The 22,950-nt window shown below is 38.8% G+C and overlaps 1 protein-coding gene across 1 annotated transcript in view; it reads right to left on the bottom strand.

The window, feature by feature from the left end:
- The window catches only part of NDST4 (N-deacetylase and N-sulfotransferase 4), a 2,939,889-nt gene that overhangs the window by 370,139 nt on the left and 2,546,800 nt on the right, over positions 1 to 22,950 (bottom strand). The window lies entirely within an intron of this gene.

The raw sequence follows: 22,950 nt of genomic DNA, 5'->3' as shown, positions 1-22,950 counted from the left end.
AGTACCACAGGGTTCTGTCCTGGGACCTCTCTTGTTTGGTATCTACTTCTCTGATGTACAGGCTAACACAGAAGGCCTCTGGCTAATGAAGTTCGCAGATGACTGCAAACTAGGAGCCATAGTCAAGTCCCCAAATGATGTGGACATCCTACAGAAGGGCCTCGCTGAGACAGATGCCTGGTGTCAGAGTCATGGCCTCAAGCTCAATGTCAAAAAGTGCAGTGTCATCCCCTTTGGTAAAAACTCTGTACCCATGAACTACCACATAGGCAGCAATCTACTTAACACTGAATGCATGATAAGAAACCTTGGGACCCAGGTAGACAGTAGTCTCTCCTTTGATAGTCACATCGCCACAATAGTCAGGAAGTCTTTCTACATGGCACACCTCATCATAAAAGGGTTCTCATCCAGGAAAAAAGAGGTCATTGTTCCCCTCTACTCAACACTGATTAGACCCATTATAGAGTACAACGCCCCTTTTGGAATGTACCTCACAAGATATCTGCAGCAGCTGGAAAGGCCACAGAAGTACCTCACAAAGAGTTTTACTGGCCTCAAACAAATGCCCCACACTGACCTCATCAAAAAAACTCCAGCTTTACAACGTAGCATATCGCCTACTTCGAGGTGATCTCTGCCTAACATATAAAGCTATGTCAAACCCAGAGATAAACCAAACCACCACCAAATCTGGGTACACTAGGATAACAACGCAGTCCAGTTTAAATGTTTCCACCACGGAAGGACAGACACACTGAGTTAAAACAACAATAAAAATAATTGACTCAATAAAAACTAACGAGGGACAGGGTTCCACCAGTTTCCATCGGTAATATTCAGGAAAGGCCCCAACATTAAAGACATTTTGGAAACAAGACATAACTGCGTCACCTCACGATCTGGGATGTATAAATGTAACATGTGTAGGTTTTGTAGATTCGTCAAGGTGGGCACAGCTTTTTCGATTAGGAACAGGAAGTTCCTTATCAGAGGGTGGTATAACTGTGCCAGTACTCAAGTGGTATACCTTGCCCAATGTTCGTCTTGTCCCGGTTTTTAAATTGGTAAGACCAATAGGAAGCTACAGAACAGAATGTATAAGCATTTGTATGCCATCAAGAAAAAGAAAATGGAGAATGCCTTGGCTACACATGTACACGATAATCCTAGCCACGAGTTTACATTCTCGGTCATTGACCAACTAGGCTCTGGTAATATGGGGGGACCAGAGTCACTTAGATTGGAGTGTAGAGAACTCATGTGGCAGTTGAGGTTGGAGGCATATCACCTCCCAGGTCTTAACAGCTCGCTATCTATTAGTTGTTTTCTTAAACTAAGAAGTTTAGCAAGGTGACGGTTTTAGTGATGACAGGGGTTTTTCTGGTATAGTTGTTGGATTCTGTATTATTTGTTGAGGCATTCCTAGCTTCTGGTCTATTAATAATTTAATTTTGATTTTATTAATGACTAAGGTTAATAATATTGCATCAACCTTTTTGACATCGCACTTGGTATAAAAATAAATATAAAGTTAACCACCTTGATTTGTAATCTAATTTAAAATAAAAAAATTTATAAATTAATCTTTAATTGATGGTGAACTACGCCTTTAGATTTAGATATAGAATTTTAGATTTAGATTGTTTGACATAGTTTTAGTCATAGAGGCCTGCATGCACGATGTAAGCTCCTAATTAATAAGTTTTTGTATACTATAACTGTTTCTGACTTTTATACTAGATGTCATAATTTATATATGCCTTCATACTTTTTAAGGCTATGAGTTCGTTAGTCTTTATCGAGTTAATTGTTTTTATTGTTGTTTTCACTATAGTCCATCACAGTGTATTGGATGTTATTCTTAATAAGTTTTACATGCTATGTTTACGCTTATAATCACTTGCATACTATATTTCAGGTTGTTATTGGTTTTCAATAACAGCACCTTTAAATGTTTCTTTGGAGAAAAAAAGGGGGGCGTGTTTTTAACCGTTTTGACTTGTTGTAATGGCGAGCGTATTCATTTATCTGAAGAAGTTGGTGCAAGGCGCCAACGAAAAGCTTTGGTTTATAGCTTAATAAAACCATCTCAATTTTACTCAGTGTGTTCGTCTTTCCATGGTGGAAACATTTAAACTGGACTGTGTTGTTATCCTAGTGTACCCGGATTTGGCGGTGGTTTGGTTTAGTTTGTCTTTTCGTTCTCAAACCCAGAGCTGTTGGACATGCTACACCTAAAGAAATCCCAATCCCTCCGAGCTACATGCTCTAGGGACCTAAACCTTGTCACCCCAATAAACAGAACAAGCTGGAGGGATACATTCCTGTCCCAGAGACTTCCCATACTCTGGAGCAGACTATCTATCTATATCAAACAAAGCTCCTCATTATCACTCTTCAAGAAAAATCTTGATGATTGGATGGGGAATAGGAAATACATCCCAGGGATCACTTCTGTGTCTCTGCTTGACAGTGGCACAGGAAAATAACTTTCTTGGGTTGCGTAAGCCAGGGAACCTTGTTGGCTAGGCTTACGTAGGCCCTTTGGGCTGATAGCCTAGTACCTACCTATGAACCTATGAAACTATAATGCACATGACAAGTGGGAAGGCTATCCCTCTGAGTATAAGATCATTTATTTTATAAATCATGGATTACATTTAGTCTTGCCAATGAGATTTATAATGGTATTAGTTAGGCTTTAACACAATATGCAGTGTTTCTGTTATGCCTCATCTCTTACTAGTCAAAAATAACTATTCTTACTCCACTTAATTTCTCCATGTCTTTTGGGTTTCTAAGACCATGATGGGAATGGACTCCATTCCTAAGTCAAAGTATGACTGAAGTTCATTAAAATTTGTGTTGTTTCATTCTTTGGTGTTAGCCAAAAGTGGTCTTTGCATCACCCACAATGTTCCCAGAACTGACTCCTTCTGCAATTCATATGGAGTTACAAGTGTTAGTAACATATCTAAATATGACTGTACATTCTTTTGTATGAGATCCATTACTCCTACTACTATTGGATCTGTCTGGGTATCCTTCTTCTACAGCGCCCTCTTTTCTACCTGCAAATCCTGGTATTTTATGACTTTGTGCCTCTCTGTACATAATACACTGTAATCACTGGGTGTAGCAATTTTAATGATCAATGCTGATTCTGTCTTTTTTTCATTGGCCTGCTATATCTGGTTTTCTCAGATCTATTTTTGAACTGTTGGTAATGGGTGATTCCATGTGATATAAATGTCATCATTCTCTACAAGGCTTTATGGCTCTTTATTTCCAAAGCTTCTCAGCTACTTCAATATTATGTTTGCACAATGCCCAGTGCAACAGTCTTGCCACATGATTATGCCTGTCAATATATACAGACTGTCTGCCATTCCCTCTGCCATTTGTGTAGCACACCCAGCAACAAGATGTGTGACTATTTCCAGTTTTGTTTTATAGAACCTGCAATTGTCTGTTTCTCCCACATGTCCAATGGACTTTATAAACCAGTGTGTAAGTAGCTCACCATCCTGAGCTGCCAGTATTTACCTTTCATCTTTTAGTTTACATTCCCTTCTCCTTCACCATTCCTGCATCTCTTGTCCTGATTGACATGAGGTTATTCCAGGGGGTTTCTGTACTTGCAACTATATTTATGCCTTTCCCACATTTCTTGTCTTCTCATTTAATCCTTCTCCTTATATTCTTCCTTTTTTGTCAATTGCTGACTGATTCTTGCCTACTTCTGGTTTGATTTGCATTCCCACTTGACACTGATATGCTTCTGAGGTGAGGCTTTGATTGAACAGGGCATACAGGTGAGGTGCCACTTCACTCTGTAGTTCATGTAGAACACAGCCAGGGATATTGTCAGGTCCCATAAAATCTGTATTCTTGGCAGTGGACAGTGCTGTTTTAACCTGTGCAGCAGTAATACTGGATGCCTGGCAATCTACTGGTATTATGATTGGTCCTTGGGTGGGGGGGGGGGGTAAAACTGTCCTGAATCTGTTGGCCAGTATATTTGCAATTTCTGTTGGCTCAGTATAGGAGGTACCATTGTGCAGTAGCTCAGAGCAAATTTGGGTATTTCCATGGAGATTCTTTATATAACTATAGAAGGCCTTGTGGTTGTCTTTACTATCTACTGCAATTCTGCTTTCATAGCTAGCTTTAGAGGATTCGTAGAGTGCATTGGTGTATGATTCGGCGATCATGCAACTATTCTCCATTTGCATGGGTGCCATGAAGTTAGCCACCACTGTTTTTAGGACCCCAAAGTTAGCTTTGGAGAAGTTTTTCATGGTGGTTACCTTTGGGGGGTGGGAGGGATATGGATTTCCAAGGTGATTAGTTTGTGGTCGGCTCTAACCAGGGAGCAGTTAACTACTGGTGTAGAGTAATGGTTGCCCATGTTAGTAATGACCAGGTCAAGGATGTTGCTACCTCTAGTGGGGGTAAGAATGAGCTGGTCCAGGGTATTGGAATTAATGAATTCCAGGAAATGTTGGGAAAGTGTATTGGTACATGAGTTGTTTTCCCAGTTAATGGAGGGGTAGTTGAAGTTGCCCAGTATGAGAGTGTTAGTGCTTAGGAATGTAGAGTGTGAGTCTTGGGACATGGTTGGGGACCTATAGCAGACTACAACCTGAATCACTGTCTTAACCAATGTTAGCTGTGCCTGAAGTATCTCTGATGCATTATGTTGGGCTACCAGTCTGGAGGTGTGCACATCCTTTATGACTATGGAAACACCACTGCCTTTGGAGCTTCGGTCCAAGTTCTGGGACCGAAAGGTGTGGAATTAGTTATAGCCTGGTACTGCAGGGGTGCTTTCTGCTGCCTTGAACCTAGTCTCTGTTATAGCACAAATGTTGATGTTCTCAATTTTAAGGAGTGCTTCGAGTGAGTGCATTTTGAGATTTAGACTTCTAGCATTGAGCAGCATGACCCTCAGATTGCATTTGTTTGTAGCTGTTATGGTGGTAATTTGGTCTCTGGAACACTACCTATAAAAGGCACTATAGGGGTGGCAAGAACCTTGGCTAGTATCCAGAAACCCAGGGGTGACAAATGCATGCCATCTCTGGCAAAGCATCAAGGTCTGTCAATCATGCCATCCCAACAGACAGATACTGGATTCCCTTAGAATGATACCAGAAACTTGGTCAATTGTTGAAATCAATCATTTTCTGCTTGTACTATGGTATCATTCTTGGTGATAGTAGGATGCTGCTCAGGGCTAGGGTCTTACCCACCTGGGCTACATAATCCAAGAGCTCCTCCATGTCTCTTTTCATATAATCTAGAGAGGTATGTCTCAGGTCATTCACACCCACATGTACAATGACAGAGTCATATTTGTACCTGTTGTTGAGGGACCTGAGTGCATGCGTTATGTGGCAGATCCTGGCACCTGACAAGCAGCTGACTGCTACTTTCTCCTTATTCATCCTAGTGAGTTGGACATCAGTGTACCTCACTATTGAGTCACCTATGACTAGTGTTTTGGGCATACTGTTTTGCTTAGGGGGCTTTGGTTGAGTGGCACACTGTTCAGGAGAGTTATGTGTCTCATGATTAGCATTGTGTTGTGGTGGTCAAGTGCATTTCTGCCTTGGAGGTGTCTGCTGTTTGGGTAGATTTTTATTGAGAGCCTCTGCGAAGGTGGGTGTCTGGTTTGTGATTTTATGTGAAAGTGCTGGTGTGTGTTCTGGAGGGCTATGTGTTCCATGTGGTGTGGTGCAAGTGTTGACCTTCTCCTCTTGGCCAGCTATTCTGGTCTTGGCTGGAGCGTGCGTGACTTTAAATTTGGATATATAAGTGTATCTCTCACAAGTCTGAGTGATGGGAGGTAAGAGGAGAGGGTTGGCAGTGTACATGAGGCAGTTGCTACATTGCCTCAAGAAGCCCAAGTTCATCAGGTTAATAGGAGAAAGCACAGGGAACTGACCTTTAGACATGCCTGGAGGTGTGGGCATTAATAATAAGTACTGGATCTGTTTCCTTGTAGAACATTTAGTGCTGGTAGCACTTTTGTGTGCTACAATAATTGCTACATGAAGTCTGGTAACGTACTAGACTAATAAGCTAGTAAAAGTGCAGGAAATGATAGAACTAGCAGATCTAAGGGAAAACTTGAAGACCAGGCTTTTTGGCATCATTCAGAAGCTTACAAACAGTCCTGGAGACAGAAAATCTGTATCTGGACTAGACTAGTTACAGGAAAGGTGGGAGGCAAGCACAAATGTGGGCTTTTAAACCAGAAAGTTGAAAGAGATGGAAAAAACTGCCCAAACAGCCAATAAACTACAATTTCTGGGCCAGAAACCACTCCTTTTGTGGTAGATAGGCTGTCTAGTGCTTACCACTCCCGTTGATAAGCTAGAAGGCTTCCCTCCAACACAGAAATGCTTGGGGGGGCACAGAACCGTATAAACAGACCTGGATACAGCAAATCTGTATCTGAACTAGACTAGTTACAGAAAAGGCAGAAAACAAGCACAAATGCAGACTTTTAAACCAGAAAGTTGAAATAGATGGAAAAACCTGCCCAAACGGCCAATAAACTACAATTTATGGGCCAGAAACCACTCCTCTTGTGGTAGATAGGCTACTTAATGCTTACCACTCCCAATGATAAGCTAGAAGGCTTCCCTCCAACACAGAAAGGCTTGGGGGGCTCAAATGCTTACAAACAGTCCTGGATACAGCAAATCTGTATCTGGACTAGACTAGTTACAGGAAAGGCAGGAAACAAGCTTAGGATTTTTTTTTTTTTACAGAAAAGCAGCTAAAGCAGCACTAAAATTCAAGTGCAGTGCAAGCTAGCACATGAGTGTGCAGCAATATTAAAGCAAATACAGTTTAAATAAATATAATTTATTCAAACTGTATTCATCTGAAGAAACACAGCAAATTGACACCACGAGACAGAATCCACATAAACAATAGTAGGTATAAATTTAAAATGCATTCATATTTATTTATTTATTTTTAACATGGTGGCACTTAAAATTTCCAGTGTTTTTTTTTTTGTTTTTGAATTTCAGGGTTGTAGAATGTTTTCACATGATTAATTATCCTGATTGATGTAATTGAACAATTGTCTAAGACATCAGATCTGTATGCAAGGAGGCATTTTTTTATTTTGAATTATTCCTTGAAGGTGAAAGGCTGAGGTACCAGAAGAAGAATAACTGAATAATGGTGATTTATACCGCCTGACATTTATGTCGATTCTGTCTCATGGTGTTAATTTGCTGTGTTTCTTCAGTTTTGTATTTGGACTGTTGATTTGGGTATATATTATTGTTTTATTCAACTCCGAACAGTTAAAAAGTGCCAAAAATATACTTATCAGCTCTATATTTCCAGATTGTTTGAGAAGCACAGTAATTCAGAACACAAGGAGATTCCAGCAAAGTTTTTTTTTTTTGTTTTAATAAAGTGGAAATGGAGAAAAGTGGAAAGGGAGAAAGGAGGAACATAAGATAATTCAAGGTTAAGAACCTAAGTGGGTTGGGCTTCTCAAATGTTCTCTCTGTATTAGGTAGAATGAGCTAATGACACTAGACTGGGAAGAGTGTCCCAGATCAAATTTACAGTAGGGGTGAGCAACTGCAAAGTCACCAAGTATCAGTCAGTGCCTCTCCTCCAATTAGCTATGTGTTCTCTATCAGCAGAAGATGGCTGCCAAAAATGCAGGAAACTTAAGAAACAAAACAACCAGGCCCGGATAACAGCAGGCCTCTATCCAGACTATGCTACCTGACAAGAACACAGGAACTTCACAAAAAGGCACAGAAAATTACGGCTAGAACACTTAGAAACAGAGAATACAACTCTCAGTATGAAAAAGCAGTTTACAGTTAAGTAATTCAGTAAAAATGCAATTACAATAATGAAACACTATCTATCAATGAAAAATACGGTTAAAACATTATAAAACAGTGCACAAATGCATTGAAACAGTAAAAAAAAGCTTTATAACAGTGCAAAATGTAGTAGATTAGCTGTATAGCATACTTCTAAGTGTTAAGAAGTGCAATTAAATGAAATAAATGTAAGAAATAACTTATTCTGTTCTTGGAGTCTTATGGAATTTCTGATTTGTCCCAGTGATGAATCATCACTCCATAGCCTGGTAAAAACAAGACCAAATGACCTTGTATCATTTAAGAATGTTTTGATCACTTACAATTGGGCTTTCAGCTCCTAATATGAACTACAGTTTTAAATCATCCACAGAAAGAAGATGAGAAGTCTTTACACTTTAAATTTTTATCCCTGGGATAATAATATTTTATCCTTTATCATGGCTTAGCTGCAAAGTGGTTTGCCACCATTTCATGGTCACTGTAATGTAATTGATCAATGTAGGGTGTATCTTATACATCTGTAAGCGCTCCTGTATTCATGAATTGTAGGATGCTGTCAAATGCTTTTTTGTAATCTATCCATGCCATACTTGGAGTCTCCCCCTTTTTACAGTTCTCCATTAAGACTTTATTTAACAACAAATGACCCTTTGTTCCATATGACTTTTTTTTTGTTACTCTTTTGTTCTATTGCCATGACTGAATTTTCTTGTAAATGACTATTAACTCTGCCTGCATCAATTCCAGCATCATTAGATGGCAAGTTATTTGTGTATAGTTTTAAGGATAGCTTGCAGGGTCACTGTTAAGGAGTAGTATTATTTTTCCTTTGTTAACCAGGTTGGTGTCTGTTCATGATGCGCATAAATGTAGTTCTTACTCAGGGCTAAATCTTCATGTAAAGATGTTAATACTTTTAGCCAGAAGTCAGGTATTGCATCTAGGCCTGAGGTTTCCAAATTAGGAGCTTTTCTTAATTTTGTTTCAGTTTCCCTGTCCGTTACTTCATCCTATTTCATATCCTATACATTTGAACTTGTTTCTTTTACTTCTTCTATCAATTCAGCATCTTTGTTATGTTCCATGGAGTCTTTATAGCTACTTCTCCAAAATGTGTCTATTTCATCTTTTTTGGTGGTGTTTCATTTCCTTTTGCTTTGTTTCTCAATTCACTATAAAACATGTTTTTAGGTCATCAATGACTTGCTTATTTTGTGCTTTCCCTTTATATTTATCTGCTTATCTTCTAGGTTTTCCTTCCTGTGCTGATATCTTTATTTTTTTTATTTGCAATGGCATACAATAGATTCTGGTCTTTTCTGATACTGCACATTGCTTTTATCACGTCTATCTTTCTAAGTATGTTTGTTGATTTGTTCCCTTTTCTATATTCTTCTAACAGCAACACTTCTTGTCTTAATTGCTTTATAGTTTTCTCTATCCGATGCCTCCATGCTAGCATTTCATTTTTTTCCGTTCCATTCCCTTATTGCTCTGTGTTTTTGTGGTAAAGTTACCACCTGTTCCTGTTTGCACAGGATAGTTCCTATTTTGGCAGTTGTGTCTTGTGAAAACAACTAAAAAATGGCAAACACCCAGAGATTTTAAGACAAATATTTCCTATATTTTCTTTATTACTTTTATGAAAACAATTATTTGTATTTGAAACCCTTAAATGTAATATGAAACAGCATAAGCAACTCAAATGCTACAAGGATAAGATTTTATTTTGGCAAAAAAGTGAAGTTCTGTCCTTTGCATTGGCTATGGGCATGGTTTGTCCTGAAAAAATCTTATATTTCTAGAAAACATGTCCCACTTCGCGTATTTGGAAAGGTGGTAACCCTTTTTTGTGGTAAGACTTTATCTGTTATTAATTTAGCTGCATAGTAATATATCCTATTTACTTGTGTTATATCACATGCATTTCTGTTAATTGTCTTGATTACTGTATTCATTTGTTTTATCAGACTTCTAACATTTTTGTTCTTACTGACTTTCTGTAGTATATTTCTTTCATCAATCTTAATATGTCTGTCCATCTCTAATCAAACAACTCTTCCTTAAGATTGCTTTCTTTTAAATCGGGGGTACATTCTTTGTTTTCTATTTTCTGTGGGCATTCTACAGAAACTTCCAGAATATCTTCATCTAAGATATTCTTTTCAGCTGCATCCTGCATCATCCATTGCTCTTTCATATGGGAATTCACTGGCCTATCACTCCACAACACTAACTGCATGCATCAGAGTTACCACTGTTTTCTGCTCCTTCCCTTGCTGTGCAACTCCAGCTAAACTTTTCTACTGGTTTCCCGCTGAAGGCTTAACAGTATCTTCATGTGGCAAGTGATCAGATGCTTTCTGTTCTACCTGTTTCTCCTTAATTTGGGGACCCATTGTTCTATCATGCTGTAACATTACCAGTCACATTTTCTACTCTAAATTCTTCACTTCACAGGTAATCCATAACTTCAGATTCTATTTCTTTAACTCCTTAATTTCTAATCCTCTTCTGTACTCCCTTCCCCTTGTTCCCTTATTGTATTGTAACATTTTTTCATATTTGGATGCCTTTGCCTGTATTTCTCTTCAAATATCTTTGGTGCTATTTTTTTGTAGATTAGTTTTGCTTTCTCCTTTGCATAAATATTGCAGCATATTAAATCTCTTTTTCATTCCCATGTCCATATTTCTTCTTCAGATGTCTCACTTTCCACCTGTTTCTCCTTACTTTGTGGACTCATTGTTACATCATGGTGTAACATATCCTGTGTTAGACTTTATACACTAAATCCTTCACTTTGCAGGCATTCCATATCCTCAGATTCTATTTATTTAACTTCTACATTACTAATCTTCTGTTCTGCATTTCCCCCTTATGATCTTATTTTTTGTATTTTGAAAATTTCCATATCTGGGTCCCTTTGCCTGCATTTTTCTTCAATTTTTTTTTTTTGAGCTGCCTTTTTTTTGCATTGATTAGTTTGACTTTCATGTTTATATAAATATTGCACCATATCAGATCTCTCTCTCTCTCTCTCTCTTTCTTTCTTTCCCATGTCCATGTTCCTTTTTGCTATACCTTTAAAAAAATCTTTAAGTTTTGTTCTTTATATTTTCACACTTCCTTGTTTGCTTATTTTTTTTCAAATGGCCCAAAGTTTCTTGCTTAATATAATGTTTTTCATGGATCTGTTGTATTAATGAACACAAATTTGCATTTGAAGCTTTTGACAGCTTATGTTGTGTATTTTTCTTTCTGCTAATTTCTCTCTTAATCTTCTTGAATATTTTTTATCAGGAAATTTTGGGATTCTTGCATAATAGTAACAATAGATAATTTCTTCTTTAGCCTCAATAGTCCACTCTGTCATTTTTATGGTTCTTTTTTGGCCTGACAGTTTTTATGTTTTTTTTTTTTTTTTTGTGGACTACAGCTTCCTTCTACAATGGTGGTGGTGGTGGTGGGGGCATCCTTCATTGTGCCAGATCTAACCTCATTGTAGGAATGTTTACATGTCCTGAGGATTCTAGACTGTCATTTTTCCACTCATGGCACCAGTATGCACACCAGGATTGGGCACTTTTTTGTCCTGGGATTTGTGCACCCAGCTGTCATTTTTCTTTGTTAACCTACTTCTGCCAACTGCACTTATTATGGAGTCTTGCAGAGCCTTCTTAATATGGGGTTATGCTGCCCCATGTCAGAAGACTTGCACAGTACCTGGTGTACCCTGTGGGTACAAAAGACATATTTTTGTGCAGGTATGTTAACATATGCATAGCAGTCAGACACCTGTCTGCTGCCTGAGATGCACCTGCTGGGACATATGTAAGAGACTTTATATTGCCAGAGTTGTTCTTGCATCATATCTTACACTGATATCAGTGTCATCTTGGTGAGATTTTATAAAAGCAGGCTGCACCTCATGAAGGTAGTCACCAAGATCTGAGGATGAATTCAGTTCCAGCAATACTACTCTTTCCTTGCTGATTGTATCATATCTCCATTTGGACCCCTATTCTTCTATGAGAAATGTATGCTGGAAATATAACTAGCAGTCAGATTCACAGCCCTTGTGTAAGAAATCTGTTGGAGAATAGCATATTTCCAAGGAAGACATTACACAACAGTGTGGTCTAAAGCTAAAAACTTTCATTCTTGTGATTTCCTACCCATACATTTTAATAATCAAGTTTTGATTTACCCGAGAAAGATAAATGCAATTTGTATCTGTCTTCATGGAGATTAGGGTACCATTAATTGCCAGCTAGAAAAGTGCATATTAGTCAATGGTCTAGAAAATTTACTAACTGGTTAAAGCTGAGAAAGCTAATGTATAGTTAATAAACAATTAGGCGCTCAAACAGAAAAAAAAATGAAGGCACGTTTTTGATTGCCATTAAGGGAATTTATCAGCTAGAGTATAAAATACACAGTATTCTGAATGATGACATCTGATCATCAGGCATTTAAGTTTACTGAATTTGTATTTTGCTAATTTAGGAAGCATTTCTAGTAGGCAGCATGACTTTTGAACTAGTGTTAATGCACACAAAAACTTAAACCTTTGGAAAGTAAATTTTAATAAAAAAATCTAACTTTAATGTTTGACCTTTTGTTTGTTAATTTGCTAACAACTATTTTGTTAGGAGACATCAGATTGACTATAGACAGTTTGGTCAAGAGCCGTTTGGCTAAGTCCTTCTCATCAAATCCATCAATGCTCAACCCTTTTTTCCCATTTTGCACATGGGGTCAAGGTGCCTCTTTCAACAGTGACAACCATCTCGAGCCAAGTTTTACACTGCCGGGTGGTTAGCCCTGCCATGGTAGTTCATCCATACCACTCACTCGCACTCTCATCTATGTCCAGTTTAGAGTGTCCAATTCACCTACTGCATGTCTTTGGAATGTGGGAGGAAAACAGAGCACCAGGAGGAAACCCACGTGACCGTAGGGAGGACATGCAGACTCCATACAGAAGGCAGCCCAGCCAAGAACCAAATCAGAGAATCTCTTGCGGTGAGGTGACAATGCTAACTGATGCACCACCATGGCCTGCCTTCTTCTCATCAAATATGATTTGTAAAAGTGTTGCATTTGAAAGATGTGCTATTTGGTGCAACGGTAGATTTGAATGGGATAACATTGATTTGAATGGGCTACAATAGTACTTGTACAAGTCAGTAACACTAGCTGAAGTTATACATTTGGGTTATACTGGGGGTATGGTTTTGTTTACATAAGTGTTTGACTAGGGTTAGGGCTAGGACTAGGTTAAAGGTTAAACTCAGGGATTAAAACTGATATTATGATTAGGTTAGAATTAAGTTCACAGTTAGGTTTATGTTTAGTGTTATGTATAAACCTAGGGTTAAAGTTATGTTGTCAGACAGGGTAGAGTTAGGTTTCATGTAAGTGTTATTGCATGTGTTTAATGTTGTGCACTAAATGGGGAATGTGCTTAGTTTTGCCAACCACAAGAAATACTTTAGAAACTTTTGAGTTTTTTATTCTGCAAACGCTCACCAATGTGTTTTTTATGAAATAGTTTTGAACTCTATGGAATTATTTAGTTGTTTTCAATGGATCAAAAGGAACATTTATATTAAGATCTAAGTACTTAAGCTATACCCAGTCAGATTATTTCTTATTTCTTCAGAAAATAATTATATTTCTGATTTCTTGTTTTCCTTTCAGTTATAGATGCACAGAGAATGATTTAAGATAGATGTACATTTATTTGCTGTATTAAATGATAGCATCCAGTCTATATTATAGTATTATAGTCCAGTAGAAACTACTTTCATATTAATATAATAAATGAATATTCTTTGTCAAAACAGTACTTACTGAAATTCAGAACGAAACAGTCATTCCCTTAATCTGGTGTGCTTTACTTATTATTTAATTAATTTGCTAAAGCAAAACTGTGTCCTTCACATCCATTCCAAAAGAACACTTGTCACATTCTTTTAGTTCACATTCATTGTGGTAATTTTCAGAACACCACTGTAACACTATCAAGCAGTTTTCTATTTGTTGATTTCATATGTATATTCTGATACATCATAATATTGTAATTTCATAATAAATTAAATGGAAAGGCAAGTTGTCAGACAAACATTTTACTGAATGATCTTTGCCTGCCTTTTTGTAAAACAGCCTCTGCAAAGTGTTTTTTGAAATTATACATAATGCTGTGCACTGCTGACCATATAAAATTAAAGTAATGTGGCATGATTTTATTAACACTGCTCCAAAGTCAACAATCATTCTGTAAATATCATCTATTAATTATTTAGTTCACTTAGCAATGTCATTTTGGCTCAAACCTACTTTACTTCAAAAAATGCTGAGCAGACCACATTTCTGAAGATTAGTGCCTCTGTATTTTACTTTGGATATGGTAAATAAATAAAACATATGCTCAAAGCATATCCTGTTTACAAAACTGAATCAATATTATATGTCTCAAATAAAAGCTCTAGTAAGCATGATTACTAAACCATATAAATGTTAACTGCAGCAGATGACTTTTATTTCTACTTGAACAGTAAAATGAGTAGCATAAAACACTGATGGTTCAAGGCAAACTAGCTAGTGGTTTAAGTGTATCATTAGGCTGGGATTTATAGAGATGCAGTGCACTCCTATATGATGACTGAACAGTTTGGTGGCTATATGCAGCAGTTTAGACACTAATTACATATCCAAAACGAGACATGCAGTGTCTTCTTGTAACCAGCTGTTTTGTTGGGTAAATAGAAACATAAGTGAGCAGTGCAGCAAATACACAAACAAATACATGTGTGCAGTGAAATATATTAGAAGCGTGGCTAGGGCAGGGTGAGAAGGTGGCTGCCTCAGGAGCAAGCTGTAAGGGGGGCATGATCAGTGATGTATAGGTGAAGTATCTACATCCCAACACAAATAGTATGGCAAGCAATTGTGTAAACACACAAAACAACCACCAGAGAACACCCTTATAAAATATAATTGAACAAAAAGAAAGTTTATGGCAGATGAAATTGGGGGCTGACAAATTTCCAGGCCTCAATGAAATTATTTGGTTTGAGTATATAAAGGTTTTTATTCTCATGCTATGTAACTCTGATGAAGTCCTAGTTCCTCAAATAAGAAAATGCTTAGTTAATAAAAATTTTCTGTGTTCTCTGGAAGTACCAACATTGACGAATGACAATGTTATTTAGTAGTAGTATTGCAGCATTCCCACATATTTGCATAAATTGTTGCAGCTGTTCACGTGAATGGAAATAGGAATGTTTGAAACATTGGAGAAGATTTTGCTTTTACTCCCCAGCTTTGGTTTGAGGGGTATTAGTGTAGGGGGCTGCCTAGGTTACAAATTTCTCTAGCTACTGCTCCAAAATACACAACACAATCCAAACATCAGATATATGCTACCTTGCTCAAACCTCATTTTAACTTAAAATGTGATTTCAGAAACCACTGCATCTCAGAGTAAAATGGTACCTATAGAATGTATGTTGTATGTGCTCACAGAATAGCATAGGTAAACAGGGTGGATGTGCACACACTAGAATTGGAGACATGAGAAATCATGGGATGGACAAAGACATTACATCAAGTATTGAGCATGACACAAGAGGAAAGGATCACACTAGGCTGGGGATAGATTAGAGTGGGGATGACAGTGTGACATTTGCCACTCCTGTCTAGAGGGACTTTACTGTGATGCATAACCAGATGATGAATGTGGCCTATAATTAGGGCAAGCAGGGCAAATGAATTTGCAATCTGCTCCAGGAGATTGCCTGTTTTGCGAATGTACCTGTGTCCAATGCAGCTTACATCACCTACTCTAGGTGGAGGATTATGGGTATTGGGATCAGGCTAACTACAACTCAGATGTTAGGATGTTTCTCCTGATGAGATACTCCCAGTCTCATTACTCTCACCTTCCTGAGCTACAATGTCATAAGGGATGAGCCATGGCTAAGTTTTATTCTGAGCATATCTATCATCCAAACCACTAGGGAGGGAACACAGTGGTAAGTGCAACATAAGTTAACCTACACTATCAAAGGCTGGATATATTTAAAGCACATATCAGCATTTGTCAGTAGAATGAAGCTGCCTGGTTGCGAGTCTCTCCTGCCTTCTGATATCAGAGAAACAATTCACATCTCATTGTGATTGTGCTGAAAGAGAAAAGGTCAAATGAAAGAACTGTGTCCAGTGTAAGATATGATGCAAGAACAACTCTGGCAATATAAAGTCTCTTACATATGTCCCAGCAGGTGCATCTCAGGCAGCAGACAGGTGTCTGGCTGCTATGCATATGTTAACATACCTGCACAAAAATATGTCTTTTGTACCCACAGGGTACACCAGGTACTGTGCAAGTCTTCTGATATGGGGCAGCATAACCCCACACATAAGAAGGCTATGCAAGACTCCATAATAAATGCAGTTGGCATATTACACAATTCATCACCAACAATTGCTACTGACAGATGCAGCATACAGTAAGTTCACATACTTGTTGTATAATGACCAAAACACAGACCTGCTAGCAGCAAGAACAGTCCCCAGTACCATTCAAGGCATTGTTACCTAACTTATCATTCATTAAGATCATCAGAGTGGTGGCACCGTAGATCATTATACTATTCTGGCAGTGCCCATAGCAAGGTCAGTACATCAGTCACATACCAGGCATCGGCTTTACAGAATGGACAAACACAGGGGTGCCATAGCAACTCCCTGAAGTGGCCATGAAGGTGGTATAGAATAGTCTTGCTTTTCTTCATTCACAATGTAGGTGCTGTCTGCTAGGTACTTGCAGAGTTATGCATATCATCAAAATATGGTGGCATATTCCCAAAGATTAAAATGGTAACTGAACATCACACATACAATGTTATTTCTGAATAATAGGTAGCACAGCTTGCAGCTGGACAGGAGCACAATGTATGTACAAGTGCAGGTCTTCTGCATGAACATGTGGCCACAAACTGTCAGAGGTGAGCCTGAGCATGAAGCTTTTCTTTGTGCCACAGATGCATAGCAGGAAAAGTAAAGTAATTCATAGATATTCATGGCATGTGCTCTCATTTCATTATCTGCAATGCAAATGGGTATAATCTTACAAGGTTAGAAAATGCATATACCTTTAGTATGCTAATTTGTGAAAATTTTAAAACCTGTTTGTAAATCTAGGTTTGAAGGAATATCAACCCTTTCAGTATTTAAATCAACTCTAATGAGGTGCACAGTACTTTGTAAACACGTGGCAAATTATCTTTCTCTATCTTTCTAAGGATATTCACCCTTATACATATTTTCATTTACAAAATACTAGCAATATGAGTATGTGCACTTGCATGTATCATCTGTAAATACATTGTACTGGCAACAAAGAAGCCTGTGATATCATAGGTTCATGCGTTCATAGATGGTTACTAGGTTACTGAAACAAAGGTGTTTATAAGCTTAGCCGTATGTACCCACCATAGTACTACAGAAACCCAACATAAAGGATCTTGCCTAAACTCGAGATCTTAGTTAGCAACGACTGCCCATATCTAGAAGGGTCATAGGTGAAATCCCCAGCAGGAATTTATGGTTTCCCATCTAGTCATCCAGGCTGCGGTTAAACAGGGTCATAGAGAGGCTTTTTTATGTGAATTTGTAGCCTATTCCAGAAGAGTGACAACCTCTGAGAGACATGTCTGTCTCTCTAGCAGGTCCTATTTATGTTGCAGGCCAGGTTAAGGTCCCTGGGGTGGGTGACCCTTGTCCCATTTCACTTGCAGATGTGCAGCATTTTTATTAGGTTTGGATCCAAGATTGCTTTGCATGCCACAGCAACTGTTTGTCTCCCCTGGTGTGTAATGATCCTACTGTAAGTTTTTGCGTTCAAGTAATCCAGATCATCCTTCAGGTCAAGCAGGTCTCTGCCCTCCATATCAAGCATTGGAAATTTCAAACATCTCTTTTGAGCACTGGACACCCACAAACACTTGTCCTGCAACTAAAGAGACTAAACACTAATTAATCCAAACCATCCTTCAGGTCAAGCAGGTCTCTGCCCCCCATATCAAGCAGTGGAAATTTCAAACGTCTTTTTTGAGCACTGGACACCCACAAACACTTGTCCTGCAACTAAAGAGACTAAACACTAATTAATCCAAACCATCCTTCAGGTCAAGCAGGTCTCTGCCCCCCATATCAAGCAGTGGAAATTTCAAACGTCTTTTTTGAGCACTGGACACCCACAAACACTTGTCCTGCAACTAAAGAGACTAAACACTAACATAGGTGCTTAATTTCCAAGTGTCTAGACAGTAAAATACCTTACCTGCATTAACTTAAACAAATGTTAGTGAGTGTATTAGTACATTTCTGCTGTATATTTCCTTAATCAAACCTCTGTACTGATGAGTACATCACCAGGAATAAACAGCTCTATATTGCTCTCCAGTTAGTGTCCCCCCTCCCAAACTAAAATCAATTTTCTTTTGAGAATGTCAGAAAATTATACTCTGTGCCCACAACATAGTCTATAACATAGTGCAAACATACAGTTTAAATTACAGTTCAAATTTCAGTTTAACATATAGCCATTTAAGCTAACACTACATACTTACCAAAGCCTAAAGAAACACTTGGAGTCAGTGTTAGCCCACTTCGCTCACCCTCGCTGTGCTCAGGCTTGCTCCACTCCACTCCCTGCTCCCTATTTCCACCCGCCCCCACTACTTCTACTTTTATTCTAACCCCTAATCACCTGACCACTATTCCAGCCCCTAATTCCCTAACAACTAGCCCAACCCACTCATCCTACCTCCCCCACCCTACAATCCAGTTGCATCCCACACTGATCCCACTCCTAACAACACATTCCCAGACAACACACCTCCACCCTCACACACAACCAACCAGGAATCCTAGTTGTACTACTCACTCAAAGTAGTATCATGTTACCCACACTCACATCCCTATCACTAGCTCTACTATCGCTAACCTTCCTAACTTCCTTACAAACAGACCTACCGCTGCACAACTACTCCTATCACACTACCCACACTAGCCCACCCTCTCAAACCCACTCACACTTCTACATCTGCCCCACAATACTAAATCTTACAACTACATATTACTCACTAACAAAAATGACACCATCTCACCACACTAAGAAAAACACACATAGAACAAGCTCACAAACAGATAATATTAAAAAGCACATACTGACACTCCTACAAACTCTGCTAACCTCTGGTGACATTCACCCAAATCCAGGTCCCCTCTCAGCCAGACAAACATCTGACCTGCTAATCCTAAATCTCAACATAAGAAGTATTACCAACAAGCTAACAGACCTACATGCATTCATAGCCCACTACAACCCTGATGTACTCACCATTACAGAAACCTGGCTTAAACCCAGTATCTAAGATGAAGACTTTCTCCCCCAGGGTATAATAGACTTAGATCTGATAGAACAAACAGGAAAGGAGGAGGAGTAGCCATTCTCCTTAAAAACACCCTTAACCTCCAGCTCCTGAACACCACACCAGCCACTTTTCAAAATGCTGAAGTCCTATTTTCTGTCCCATCCATAAGAAACACCAAGAAGATCAATATAATATGCTGCTACATACCTCCAGGCAACAACTCACTCATAATTGAAGACATCCTACACTGGACAGAGGACAATCTACCACAGGAAACAATCCCACTAGGAGACCTTAACACTGACTGGGCAGCCTGTAACTCCAGCAGCCCCTCTACACATATCAATCTATATGGGTCATTTCAACTAATTGAAGAACCAACTAGAATACAAAGAGAGACTCCATACTGGACTGGACACTAACCAACTATCCCAAACAAAACTATACAGTAGACTGTCTCCCAGATGACCTAAGTGATTATCTCCCCTCCTTCCTACTCCACAATACTCCAATCACCCCAAACCAGTAGTCTACAAATTCGTACGAGATGACCGTAACCTTACCCCACGATACCTAAATACTGTCCTAAGCCACTGCAACTGGGAACCACTACGGACACTTGGGTTAGACCAGGCAGTAGACAACTTCAATACTACCTTCTCTAACATCCTTAACAGTCTAGCTCCCAGCAGAAAGATCAGAGTTAAAGCCAGCTACGCACCCTGGCTAAATAGGGACACCAGAGCCTTACTAAAAGATAGAGATAAAGCCTGGAACATCTATAAAACTGACAAAACCCCTAGCTCCAGGCAATACTATCAACAGCTTAGAAACAAGGCCAAGGCTGAATTCAAAATAAACAAACAAAACTATTTTCTTAGCGCCCAAAAGAAATATTCAAATAATCCACAAAAATTCTGGCATGCCATTAACTCCCTACTAAAGCCAGGCAAGACCACAACTCCAGCACCCAGCTCTAACAACAATACCCTAGACATAGCTTTTCAATTTAATAACCATTTTATTAAATCCATATTAGCCCTGTCCAATAAAATAACCAAAAACAGTCTACCTCAATCACAACCTAACCTATTCCACACCATCTCCTCTTTCAGCTTATCACCAGTGCCCACCTCAGCTATCAAAAAACTCCTCCTAAAACTAAAGCCAACCACACTGGCAGCTGATAACATACCTGCTGCATACCTAAAAATAACTACTGACTCCCTATCACATCCTGTCTCCATTCTTATCAACCGCTCCATACTAGAATCCTACATACACTCACTGAAGATACCAGAAAAATGGATATCAGGTATCCAACTAATTCTAAATCCCAAAAAGACAAAACTGCTACTATTTACCCTAATAAATAAAAAAAACCCTCTCCTTTACCATAGCATCTAAGGATGGCACCACCATCTCCCCTTCTAACCGCACCAAACTTCTGGGCATTGAAATAGACAATAATCTCCACTTTGATGTTCACATCTCATATACCATAAAACTAGTACACAAAAAACTAGGCTCCCTATACAGGCATAAGCCCTTTCTCTCACAAAAAGCAAGAGTCACCCTTGCACAAAGCCACCTCGTCTCAACTCTATTATACGCAGCACCAATCTTTACCCAAATCAGACAATGTGACCTAGACAAATGAATCATGCTACAATAAAATAGCCAAGTTTGCTACTAACTCAACCTAGAGAACCCATCACTGTGCTGCACTAAAAGAACTAAAATGGCTTGAGCTACCACAGCTACTTAACTATCACCAGCTGGGCACAGCCTACAATATTCTCAAATATCCTGAAAAAAACCCACATTATCCAACCTACTTACTTTCTGTACTGCAAACCGGTACCTAAGATCCAGTGAAAAATCTCTCCTCTCCATCACCAAGGCTAACAATAATGTAGGGAAAGTGCTCTACTCCCACTCCGTTGCCAGAAATTGGAACTCTCTTCCCCTATCCATGTCCACTGCCCCCTCTACATCCATATTCAAAAACTCCCTCAAATCGCACCTTCTTAGTACCTGGTTATGCCCTTGTATCATATAATCCTACCCATACTACTAACTCCCCAAACTCCTCTCTGATCACATGCTGATCCCCTGTAGGCTTGGACACCTGAAAGGGTACTTTTAACTGTAGAATCTTACTTGATATATTTTCTTCTCTTACCAATGTATAACTGCCATTGTCTTTTTACCCATGTTCTATATCTTCTTTTACCTGGAGTGTTTTATTAATTTCTTGTTATATTAGTATGCTCAGCATATATGATAAAAACCTGTTTTGTGTATTATGCTGGATGTACTGTAACTGACATTGTCTTTTACCTATGTTCTATATCTTCTTTTACCTGGAGTGTTTTATTAATTTCTTGTTATATTAGTATGCTCAGCATATATGATAAAAACCTGTTTTGTGTATTATGCTGGATGTACCGTAACTGACATTGTCTTTTACCTATGTTCTATATCTTCTTTTACCTGGAGTGTTTTTATTAATTTCTTGTTATATTTCCTGTTATATTACTATGCTCAGCATACATGATGTAACCTGTTTTGTGTATTATGCTGGATGTACTGTATTTGCATAACTTGATGCTGGAGCTTTTCTCCCTGGGCCTCCACTGAAAATGGACCTGGTCCAGTCAGAATTTCTTGGTTAACAAATGTAAAATAAATAAATAAATAATCTCCTGTAAGTAGTCTGCATGCTACTGAGTACAGTGAAAGTGACTTCAGTCCGTTAATATATGACGTGCTGGAGACCCTGAATTTTCTTGGTTAGAGATCTCTGAGGACTCTAAACTTGCTGAAGGTGCCTGGTAAGGTACATACCAAAGGGAGCATTGTACTCAACTATTGGCCTGAAGAGGGACTGGGGTGTTATGACCTCTTTCGATCTTGAGGCAATGCTTTTGCTAATGAGGTGTGTGACATAGAATGCTTTCCTTACCACAGTAGACACATGGTGGTCAAAGTTTAAGCTACAGTCAACTTGTGTTTCCAAGTCTCTCACTACTGAGTTGTTACTTCAGGTATTATTATTTATATGATAGTCTGCAAGGATATCGTATTTACTGAAGGGGATAATAATGCATTTTTTAGCAGTTTGTTTGAGTACATGACTTTCGCACCAATCATTGGTTTGTGTAAGTCCCTCTTGAAGTATATTGACATCATTTAGGGATACAATGATTGCACCTAATTTGCAGTCATCAGCAAACTTGGTCAGCCACAGTCGCTCTGTTTTGGACTTAACTTCTGAGAAGTATATTCCAAACAATAGGGGGCCCAGCACTGACCCCTGTGGAACCTCACTGATGACAGGTCTGCTGGTTGAGGTAAAGTCCTCAACTTCGACTGAGTGCGGCCTGTCTGTGAGCCAGACATCAGCCCACCTGATGACATAAGGGTTGATATTCAACTAGGAGAGTATATCAGTGATCCCTGAATGTGGGATTGTGTTGAATGTCTTGGCTAAGTCAAGGTAGGCTGTATGCACAGATTCGCCTTTGTCTATGGCTCTGGTGACATTTTTGAAGAAGTCCACCAGGTTCAACAGGCATGACCTGCCTTTGACAAAACCAAACTGTATTGGATCAAGG

The sequence above is a fragment of the Protopterus annectens genome, chromosome 2.part0, assembly GCF_019279795.1.
Source record: "Protopterus annectens isolate FY-2018-M chromosome 2.part0, PAN1.0, whole genome shotgun sequence".
Lineage (NCBI taxonomy): Eukaryota > Metazoa > Chordata > Ceratodontiformes > Protopteridae > Protopterus > Protopterus annectens.
This window is presented reverse-complemented; position numbering and strand designations above follow the sequence as displayed.